Genomic DNA, 10,766 nt, shown 5'->3' with positions numbered 1-10,766 from the left:
ATCATGCAACAATCACCAGACAGGCACGTTCCCTCCCAGTTGGGGAAACACATCAACGGTCAGAACCATTCAGTCTTGGATCTTCGGGTGACTGTCCTCCAAGGCAGACTTTGGGATACGCAACAAAACCGAATGGCTGAGTAGAGGCTGATAGCCAAGTTCAGTACCCATGAGTAGTGGTGCTGGAAGAGCACAGCAGTTCAGGCAGCATCCAACGAGCAGCGAAATCAACGTTTCGGGCAAAAGCCCTTCATCAGGAATAAAGGCAGTGAGCCTGAAGCATGGAGAGATAAGCTAGAGGAGGGTGGGGGTGGGGAGAGAGTAGCATAAAGTACAATGGGTGAGTGGGGGAGGAGATGAAGGTGATAGGTCAAGGAGGAGAGGGTGGAGTGGATAGGTGGAAAAGAAGATAGGCAGGTCGGACAAGTTAAGGAGACAGTAACTGAGCTGGAAGTTTGAAACTAGGATGAGGTGGGGGAAGGGGAAATGAGGAAGCTGTTGAAGTCCACATTGATGCCCTGGGGTTGAAGTGTTCCGAGGCGGAAGATGAGGCGTTCTTCCTCCAGGCGTCTGGTGGTGAGGGAGCGGCGGTGAAGGAGGCCCAGGACCTCCATGTCCTCGGCAGAGTGGGAGGGAGAGTTGAAATGTTGGGCCACGGGGCGGTTTGGTTGATTGGTGCGGGTGTCTCGGAGATGTTCCCTAAAGCGCTCTGCTAGGAGGCGCCCAGTCTCCCCAATGTAGAGGAGACCACATCGGGAGCGACGGATACAATAAATGATATTGGTGGATGTGCAGGTGAAACTTTGATGGATGTGGAAGGCTCCTTTCGGGCCTTGGATAGAGGTGAGGGAGGAGGTGTGGGCACAGGTTTTACAGTTCCTGCGGTGGCAGGGGAAAGTGCCAGAATGGGAGGGTGGGTCGTAGGGGGGTGTGGACCTGACCAGGTAGTCACGGAGGGAACGGTCTTTGCGGAAGGCGGAAAGGGGTGGGGAGGGAAATATATCCCTGGTGGTGGGGTCTTTTTGGAGGTGGCGGAAATGTCGGTGGATGATTTGGTTGATGCGAAGGTTTGTAGGATGGAAGGTGAGCACCAGGGGCGTTCTGTCCTTGTTACGGTTGGAGGGGTGGGGTCTGAGGGCGGAGGTGCGGGATGTGGACGAGATGCGTTGGAGGGCATCTTTAACCACGTGGGAAGGGAAATTGCGGTCTCTAAAGAAGGAGGCCATCTGGAGTGTCCTATGGTGGAACTGGTCCTCCTGGGAGCAGATACGGCGGAGGCGGAGAAATTGGGAATACGGGATGGCATTTTTGCAAGAGATAGGGTGGGAAGAGGTGTAATCCAGGTAGCTATGGGAGTCAGTGGGTTTGTAAAAAATGTCAGTGTCAAGTCGGTCGTCACTAATGGAGATGGAGAGGTCCAGGAAGGGGAGCGAGGTGTCAGAGATAGTCCAGGTAAATTTAAGGTCAGGGTGGAATGTGTTGGTGAATTTGATGAATTGCTCAACCTCCTCACGGGAGCATGAGGTGGCGCCAATGCAGTCATCAATGTAGCGGAGGAAGAGGTGGGGAGTGGTGCCGGTGTAATTACGGAAGATCAACTGTTCTACATAGCCAACAAAGAGACAGGCATAGCTGGGGCCCATACGTGTGCCCATGGCTACGCCTTTGGTCTGGAGGAAGTGGGAGGATTCAAAGGAGAAATTGTTAAGGGTGAGGACCAGTTCGGCCAAACGAATGAGAGTGTCAGTGGAAGGGTACTGTTGGGGACGTCTGGAGAGGAAAAAACGGAGGGCTTGGAGGCCCTGGTCATGGCGAATGGAGGTGTAGAGGGATTGGATATCCATGGTGAAGATAAGGCGTTGGGGGCCAGGGAAACGGAAGTCTTGGAGGAGATGGAGGGCGTGGGTGGTGTCTCGAACGTATGTGGGGAGTTCCTGGACTAGGGGGGATAGGACAGTGTCAAGGTAGGTAGAGGTGAGTTCAGTGGGGCAGGAGCATGCTGAGACAATGGGTCGGCCAGGGTGGTCAGGCTTGTGGATCTTGGGAAGGAGGTAGAACCGGGAAGTGCGGGGTTCCCGGACTATGAGGTTGGAAGCTGTGGGTGGGAGATCTCCTGAGGTGATGAGGTTCTGTATGGTCTGGGAGATGATGGTTTGGTGATGGGGGGTGGGGTCATGGTCGAGGGAGCAGTAGGAAGAGGTGTCCTCGAGTTGGTGTTTGGCTTCAGCGGTGTAGAGGTCAGTGCGCCAGACTACCACTGCGCCCCCTTTATCTGCTGGCTTGATGGTGAGGTTGGGATTGGAGCAGAGGGATTGGAGGGCTGCGCATTGTGAGGGTGAGAGGTTGGAGTGGGGGAGGGGGGACGACAGGTTGAGGCGGTTAATGTTCCGGCGGCAGTTGGAAATGAAGAGGTCGAGGGCAGGTAATAGGCCAGCGCGGGGTGTCCAGGTGGATGCAGTGTGTTGGAGGTGGGCGGGAGTCCTGATTGTGAAAGTACGCTCGGAGGCGGAGGCAACGGAAGAATTGTTCGACATCACGGCGTGTATTAAATTCATTGATGCGTGGACGGAGGGGGATGAAGGTGAGTCCTTTGCTGAGGACTGATCATTCGTCCTCAGTGAGTGGGAGGTCTGGAGGGATGGTGAAAACTCGGCAGGGCCGGGAGCTGGGATCTGGTGTGGGTGTGGAGCTGGGAGTGGTGTCGGAGCCAGTACCTGGAGTGGGTGTGATGGTGGGGGGAATGGGGGTGGAGGCATGAGCAGGGGTAATGTTGCCCTTGGGGTTCTGGGGTGTGGGTATAGTGACAGTGGGGTCTGTGGGGGGCGTTTTACCTTTTTTTACCCATGAGTATAGCCTCAACCTTGGGTTCATGTCACACTATAGGTGGACCCCACTACACTATACACTCTCTCTCTCTCTCTCTCTCTCTCTCTCTCTCACACACACACACGCACGCACGCACTTAAATAGTCAGACACTCATGCAGACCCTCTTTCATACACACACTCTCTCTCAGGCACACACACACACACACCCTACACTCACACACATGCACACACTCTCCCACAGGCAGTGTACTCCATCACATTCACACACACACACACACTATCAAGTATGCACACACACAGACTCTTACACACAAATACTCTCTCACGCATGCGCGCACGCGCACACACATACACACACACACACACACACACACACACACACACACACACACACACACAAGTCTATGGAGTGAATTTGCATTTGCAGAATTGAATTTGCAGATACATTCTATTTTGTTCAAAAATCACACATTTGTAGGCAGTCAATATTTTTTATAATCCATGTGACATTTCATAAGTTCCTACTTTGGAAATAGAACCAGTCTGACTCAAGATTGGAATACATACAGACTCTAACCGTACAACTTTAATGCATCGTCTGAGCTGAGATGTCACCTTTTTTTTAACAAAACCTTACATTATCTTGTGAAAGTGACTGGAAAGAAGTTCTGGGATTTACACATTAATGAATCAAAACCTGCAATCTATTCTACAAGTTTGTTCAATATATTGCATTAGTTGTGTGACACTATAATCTTTTGCTATAAATTCTGTGTCCTATGATCCTATTCCACTAGCTATGTGATGAAGGAGCAGCACTCTGAAAGCTAGTGCTTCCAAATAAATTATGTTCCAAAGATTATGTTCCAAAGATTATGTTGGACTATAATCTGCTGTTGTGTGATTTTTAAATTTGTCCACCCCAGTTCAACACGGGCACCCTTCACATCATGATCTTCAAATATGATTAACACTGCATTAGATGTTATTGTGCGCCCTTGAGGAAGTCAGTTCAGGAGCAGCCATGATGGTAAACAGCAAAAGAATTGATCTCTCCTTCTTGACTTTCACACAAGACAGTGCCCTGGTTGTAAATTTGCTTGTTGAGCGGGCAGATTTGTTTTCAGATGTTTGGTTACTCACTGAGCTAGTAGATTTGTTCTCAGATGTTTTGTCAGCATGCTAAGTAACATCATCAGTGAGCCTCTGATGAGGCGCTGGTGTTCTGTCTTGCTTGCTATTTATCTGTCTTGGTCTGTTGTGGTGGATGATATTACTTCCAGTTCCAGTCGAAGTGGTAGCCTTCTTCATCTGTGTGTATGAATACTAGAAATAGTCAGACACATCTTTTGGTGGCTAGTTGGTGCTCCTGTATCCTGTTCATTAGTTTCCTGCCCATCTGTCCAATGTAATGTTTGTTGCAGTTCTTGCAGGATAGTTTGTATCATTCTGCTGATTGTTGGAATGGGGTTCTTTAAATTTATCAGGAGCTGTTTCAATGTGGTGGTAGGTTTGTGGGCTATCATGATGCCTAGGGGCCGAAATAGTCTGGTCGTCATCTCAGAGATGTCTTTAATGTATGGCAGGGTGGCTAGAGTCTCAGGGCACGTTGTGTCTTCTTGTATAGGTCTATTTTGTAGGAATCGGCAGAGTGCACTTACCAGGCACCCGTTATTCCGAATACACTGTATAGGTGTTTTTCCTTGGCTTCTTGTAGTTTGTGGTGGCTGGAGTATGTTGTGACTCATTTAAATAATGTCCTGATGCAGCTCTGTTTGTGAGTGTTGGGATGATTGTTGGGATGTAGTTCAGTATCTGGTCAGTGTGTATGGCTTTCCTGTATATGCTGGTCTGCAGCTCTCCATTAGCTTTTCATTCTACTGTGATGTCTAGGAAGGGAAGTCTGTTGTTGTTTTCTTCCTGATCAGTGAACTTTATACCAGTAAGTATGTCGTTTATGTGTTTGTGGGGTTCTTCTAATTTGTTGCATTTCGTGATGACAAAGGTGTCGTCCAAATAGCGGACCCAAAGCTTGGGCTGAATCATGGGCAGCGCTATTCGTTCTAACCCCTGCTCCTGCTAAGAGTCCTGATATTGGTGAGCCCATAGGTGTCCCTTTGATTTGTTTGTAGATCGTGTCGTTGAAGGTGAGTGGGTTGTGAGTCACAGGTCTACTAGTTTGAGGATGATGTCCTTGCTGCTGGAGTTGGCGCTGTCAGGTGAACAGCCCTGCCCATGAGCCAGCACATGCTTTGGGTCCGCTATGTGGATAACACCTTTGTCATCACGAAATGCAACAAATTAGAAGAAACCCACAAACACATAAACAACATCCTTACCAGTATCAAGTTCACCAAACAGGAAGAGAACAACAACAGGCTCCCTTTCCTAGCTGTCACAGGAGAACGAAAGGCAAAGGAGAGCCGCAGACCAGCATCGACAGGAAAGCCGCACACACTGACCAGATACTCAACCACATCCCAACAATCATCCCAACACTCACAAATGGAGCTGCAATATTTAAGTGAGCCACAACATACTGCAGCCCCCAGGAACTACGAGAAGCTGAGGAAAAACACCTATACAACATATTCAGGAACAAAGGGTGACTGATAAGTGCACTCCGCCGATTCCTACACAACAGACCTAAACAAGAAGATACAACATGCTCTGAGACTCTAGCCACCCTGCCATATTTTAAAGACATCCCGGTGATGACGACCAGATTACTCCAGCCCATGGGCATCATGGTAGCCCACAAACCTATGACCACACTGAAACAGCTCCTGATGAATTTAAAGACCCCTGTTCCAACAACCAGAGGAACAAACATCTTATATAAACTATCTGCAAGGACAGCAACAAACATTACATTGGACAGATGGGCAGGATACTAGAGACCAGGATACAGGAGCACCAACTAGCCACCAAAAGACATGACCGACTGTCTCTAGTATCCATACACATGGACAAAGAGGGACATCAATTTGACTGGGACAATACATCCATCCTGGGACAGGTGAAACAAAGACATGCACGGGAATTCCTAGAGGCTGGGCATTCAAACCAGAACTCCATTAACAAACATATCAATTTGGACTCCATTTACCAACCTCTCAGAAAAAGAACTGGGAGTGATATCACCCACCACAACAGACCAAGACAGATAAATAGCAAGCAGGAGCTTCATCAGAGGCTCACTGATTCCTAACATGGTGACAAAATGTCTGAGAACAAATCTACCAGCTCAGCCACTGAACTTACAACCTGAGCTACAAATCTTCTCTAACATCCCAAATGATAGTGCCCTTTTGAGTGACTTGCACACTGGAATAGAAAGAAATCTTCAACTCATTCAATCATATTGTGACAACACTGATCTTGTAATTAATGTCGCAAAGACCAAAAGTTTTGATTTTACTTATAAAAGGAAAACCTTTTTATACAATCATGGAAGAAAGTGTAACTTAGAAGTAGCATCATTGAGTACAACCACCAGGAAAAACAGATAGATAAGTAGGGTTCTACTTTGATCCATGGGCAGGCATTGTGGAGGGAGGTTGAGTAAAGACACTCAAGAACTGGGTTTCTAATTTGGAAGCTGCTGCTCTCAAATCAAAGACAGAAGATCAAACTCCTAAGAATGTATATCATCAAAAGGTTGCACTATCATTTCATTCTTGATGAACCAACCCAGAATACATTGTGTAAACTGGATATGGTAATCCATAATGTAACTAAACAGTTTTTACATTTCCCACTACAGACTACCAATGGTCTTCTTTATGTCAGATCTAGAAATGGGGGGGTTGGAGTATGCCAAAATTAGACGTGCAAATTCTGGCTGCGATCATTTGAAAATGGGAATCACTAGAGGCATCCAGAGATATAGTGATCGAGGCTTCATTCCAGTATTGTGGAAAAAGGTAATTTGGATAGAAAGAAAGAACTGGACAAACTTAAGATCTTGTGGGAAATTGTGTCCTTCCTAGAAAAAAGGAAGTATAATTCCAAACCTGAAATCGATGAAGGAGGGGAAAGTGAGGACTGAGATGCTGGAGGTCAGAGTAGACAGTGTGGTGCTGGAAAAGTACAGCTGGTCAGGCAGCATCTGAGGAGCAGGAGAATCAACGTTTTGGGCATAAGTCCTTTGGAGAACTTCTTCAAAATAGGCATCCTTGGACGAAGCCTCACAGTAAGGTTAAAATCAACTAGATGAAAGTGAGGACTGAAGGGTTTATGCCTGAAACTTCAATTCTCCTGCTCCTCGGATGTTATCTGACCTGCTGTGCTTTTCCAGCATCACACTCTCAACTCTGAAATAAATGAACCCAGGATTCAAGCTGGCGCCAAGCATACAGCAACACAACCAACTTACAACCTGAATCTACAACCTGAGCTACAAATCTTCTCTAACATCCCAAATAATCATGCCCTTTCGAGTGACTCGCACACTGGAATAGAAAGAAATCTTAAACTCGTCCAATCATATTGTTACAACGCTGGTCTTGTAATTAATGTCGCTAAAGGCCAAAAGTTTTGATTTTACTTATAAAAGGAAAACCTTTTTATACAATAATGGAAAGAGTGAGAGATAACAAAATGGATAAACCTTGAAAGCCAGGGATCTGGGACCATATTATAAAAGTGATCTAATCTCAAATTCCTGGATTAAAATTTCAAACCTTCAATATTAATTAATAACCTGCTATTGCGTTACAGTTTATGTCCAGGAAGAACTACCCTATCCAGGGGTAGACTTTACATGCACAAAGTGTGTCACAGATGTGAGGTCCTGTGGTAGACACTATTCCATATTTCTGGTAATTATCCATTCGTGAAGAATGCTCAGATTTAAAAAAAACACAGTAAGGTTGTGTCCAAATTATAAGATTACAGCAGCAAATATGGCTGACAATATTCATCAAACTATGGGTGAGGGATAAGGAAAGATAGTTTGGAAACCAAGTCTAATTTTCAAAAAGGAACAAGCAATTGCAGTGGTCATCACAGTTCAATTTGAAGATGACAAAGTGCTAAAAATTGCCTGGATAGAGAAAGGAAATAAATACAAACATCTTGCAAAATAAATTATGGAACTGAGTAAAGGATCTGACCCATGAGAGCACATGGTAATTTTCTTTTGAGTTAAACAACACCCTCATGTGATTCCTTGGAATACAATGAAATAAATCTTTCACACAAAATGTATCAAGACATATCATCTCCTTGGCGCTCGAACTCTTACAAATTTTAATCACAGTTAACATAGATGGTCTTATCTAACGTTTGGTCGTGAATGTCAAACACCTCCCCAATCGTACCTGGGTGTCATGATTCGTTTGAGGGCTTATTGATTGTGGCATTTGCACAGTGGATCTTAACTGGCGATGGGTATTGTTTTTAAAAAGTTTAATTGTTTGTTGTTATTGTTTAATAGAAATATGTGTATGAAATGGTGGTAGGTATTGTCCTCGATAACTAACCAGAACAGCTCTCAGTTCTATATCTCGAGTGTGGCGAACATCCCTGTGGGTGAATTTTGAACTTTTAGCCCGTCTCTGAACGACATTCACTTAGGTCCTCAATAAATATCAGCGGTTCGCTGGCAGAGGTTTACAAAACGTTATTACAGCCCTCGGCAAAAAAAAACACTCTTGTGGATGTTCCAAAGAAGTGGGGCAAAGTGGAGAGCTCTTTCAGTGGGGCCAACACAGGTGCAACGGGCAAAATGACAGTTTCTACAAAATACATTGACTTTATTGGTAAACAACAACTTAAATAAACTGATACAATTGACGATTTAGTGTTTTTACCAATGGATCGCCACCAACCGAGCTCGACGAGGCGACGGTAAAACTGACAAGGTTTCTGAGTAATTTCCAGACTTTCTTGTCCGACACTGCACCCCCGATTCGGCTGCTGTTGATAAATAATTAATTCTTTGCTGACATGTAGAGCGCTGGCTCTGCTCTGCTCTCCCATTCCTGCTCCTGACTCTGAGCGAAGGGAGCTGCTGGGCTCAGTCCTTCTCAAGGAAAGCTCAGACACAAGTCGGGGAAGGATATATGCACCGGAATAATTATGTGTGACATCATTTATAGAAACGAACAAATATGATTGTTAGAGAAAATGGAAGGGCTGCTATGCATCCCTCAAAAGCAAAAAAAAACTGCGGTGTCAAGTGCAAAGATTTGTGAGCCCGGGTATTGGAGAAGGGAAATAAGACAACACCGTGACCGTTGAGCGACGTCAGCGGCGGCCGTTTGAAAGAAGCGCGAGTCTCGAGCTGTGCGATCACAGCGACAGTGGAACCATCAGATATAGATCGACTTGAAGTAAAGATCGCAGAGGCCCCTTATCATGTGGTTTCCGTAGTGTAGTGGTTATCACGTTCGCCTAACACGCGAAAGGTCCCCGGTTCGAAACCGGGCGGAAACATTTTCCTTCTCGCGGGAGGGTGGCAGTAGGGAAAATTCTTTTAATTCATTATTTTGCAATGATTTCAAATACATTCAATGACCGAGGGCAGGTGAGTAAAGATAGAATAACTGATGGTCTGAAATTGTTTGCTGAAAAGGCCGCACAGTCCTTTCCATTTAAATTGCGAAACTGCAGTCATTATTCGGTCTTCGATAAAAATATTGAGATTTTACATATAACGGCCGACAGCGCTCAATTTAGCTCATCAATAAATTGAAACCAACAACATAAGTAAATCAACAATAAACAAAAACTGAATTTACGAAACTTAACAAAGTGGCTGTCAGCGACGATTAGTCCACCACAGTTTCCGTAGTGTAGTGGTTATCACGTTCGCCTCACACGCGAAAGGTCCCCGGTTCGAAACCGGGCGGAAACATTTTGTTCACGATGTCACTTAATTCTAATGGTTCTTAAATATTCTGTTAAAAAAATCACACTACACCAGGTTATAGTCCGACAGGTTTGTTTGGAAGTACAAGCTTTCGGAGCGCTGCTCCTTCGTCAGATAGTTTGAAAAATATTCTGAGCCTTCATGCCAAGGTATTTAAACATTTGCAGCAAAGAGGAAGAGGGCTGTCTTAAAATTACTTATTACTCATAGCACCCAGGATGCTGATAACAAGTTCTGTCAATCCATCTGACTGCTAGAAGTCATGACACCATGGATAGTGTTTTTTTGCAAGATTCCATCTTGAGCATGATGGAGATGGAAGAGTGTCATTTTTCCTTTCTGTGTACCCTGTCAGTGCCCCACATAATTTTACAGATCTCAATCACGTTCCCCCTCAGTTTCCTCTGCTCCAAGGAAAACAATCCTTGTGTATCCAATCTCTCTTTATTAACTAAGATCCTCCATCCAAGTTACATCCTGGTAAATCTGCACCCAATTTGGTGACATCACATCCCCCCCATAACACATAACAGAACTGCATACAATATCTACGACCTATCCAATGTTTTATACAGTTCGATCATAATTTCCCTGTTCTTAAAATCAATGCCTCAGCTCATAAAGGCCAGTAAGCCTTCTTAATCACTTTGTCTACTTTTCTGCTATCTTGAGGGACCAGTGGACATACACACTAAGGTCTCTCTGATTCTGCAGTACTTCCCAGGGTCTGACTGTTCATGTATTCCCTTGCCTTGTGTGTCCTGCCCAAATGCATCACTTCTCATTAATTCAGATTGAATTCCATTGCCACTGATCAGCCTGACAATCTTAGGCTATCCTCCTAACTATTTACCGCCCAACAAATTCTCGTATCATCTGCAAATTTACTGATCAATCCTCTTAGATTCTAGACTAATTTATTTAAATCTAACATAAAACAGCGAAGGCCCCAACATTGGTCCCTCTGGGCTCAACTGGTCAGTCTTCCGGTCATGAAACACCGCTCTACCATCACTCTCTGCTTCCTGCCACACTGCCAATTCCAAATTCAATTAGCCAAA

The 10,766-nt window shown here is 45.3% G+C and overlaps 1 long non-coding RNA gene and 2 other non-coding genes across 3 annotated transcripts in view; all 3 read left to right on the top strand.

The window, feature by feature from the left end:
• Positions 1 to 9,196: 9,196 nt before the first annotated feature.
• trnav-aac (transfer RNA valine (anticodon AAC)) lies at positions 9,197 to 9,269 on the top strand. The gene has a single exon. It is a non-coding gene; the product is annotated as a tRNA-Val (tRNA).
• LOC140492077 (uncharacterized) overlaps positions 9,230 to 10,766 on the top strand; it is a 41,707-nt gene continuing 40,170 nt past the window's right edge. Inside the window, exon 1 of the long non-coding RNA XR_011963489.1 lies at positions 9,230 to 9,360. This is a non-coding gene — a long non-coding RNA (uncharacterized lncRNA). The remainder of the gene's footprint in view (positions 9,361 to 10,766) is intronic.
• trnav-cac (transfer RNA valine (anticodon CAC)) lies at positions 9,618 to 9,690 on the top strand. Its single transcript has one exon. It is a non-coding gene; the product is annotated as a tRNA-Val (tRNA).

The sequence above is a fragment of the Chiloscyllium punctatum genome, chromosome 20 (assembly GCF_047496795.1).
Source record: "Chiloscyllium punctatum isolate Juve2018m chromosome 20, sChiPun1.3, whole genome shotgun sequence".
Classification (NCBI taxonomy): Eukaryota; Metazoa; Chordata; class Chondrichthyes; order Orectolobiformes; family Hemiscylliidae; genus Chiloscyllium; species Chiloscyllium punctatum.
Note: the sequence above shows the minus strand (reverse complement) of the source record. Positions and strands in the feature narration are given on the sequence as shown.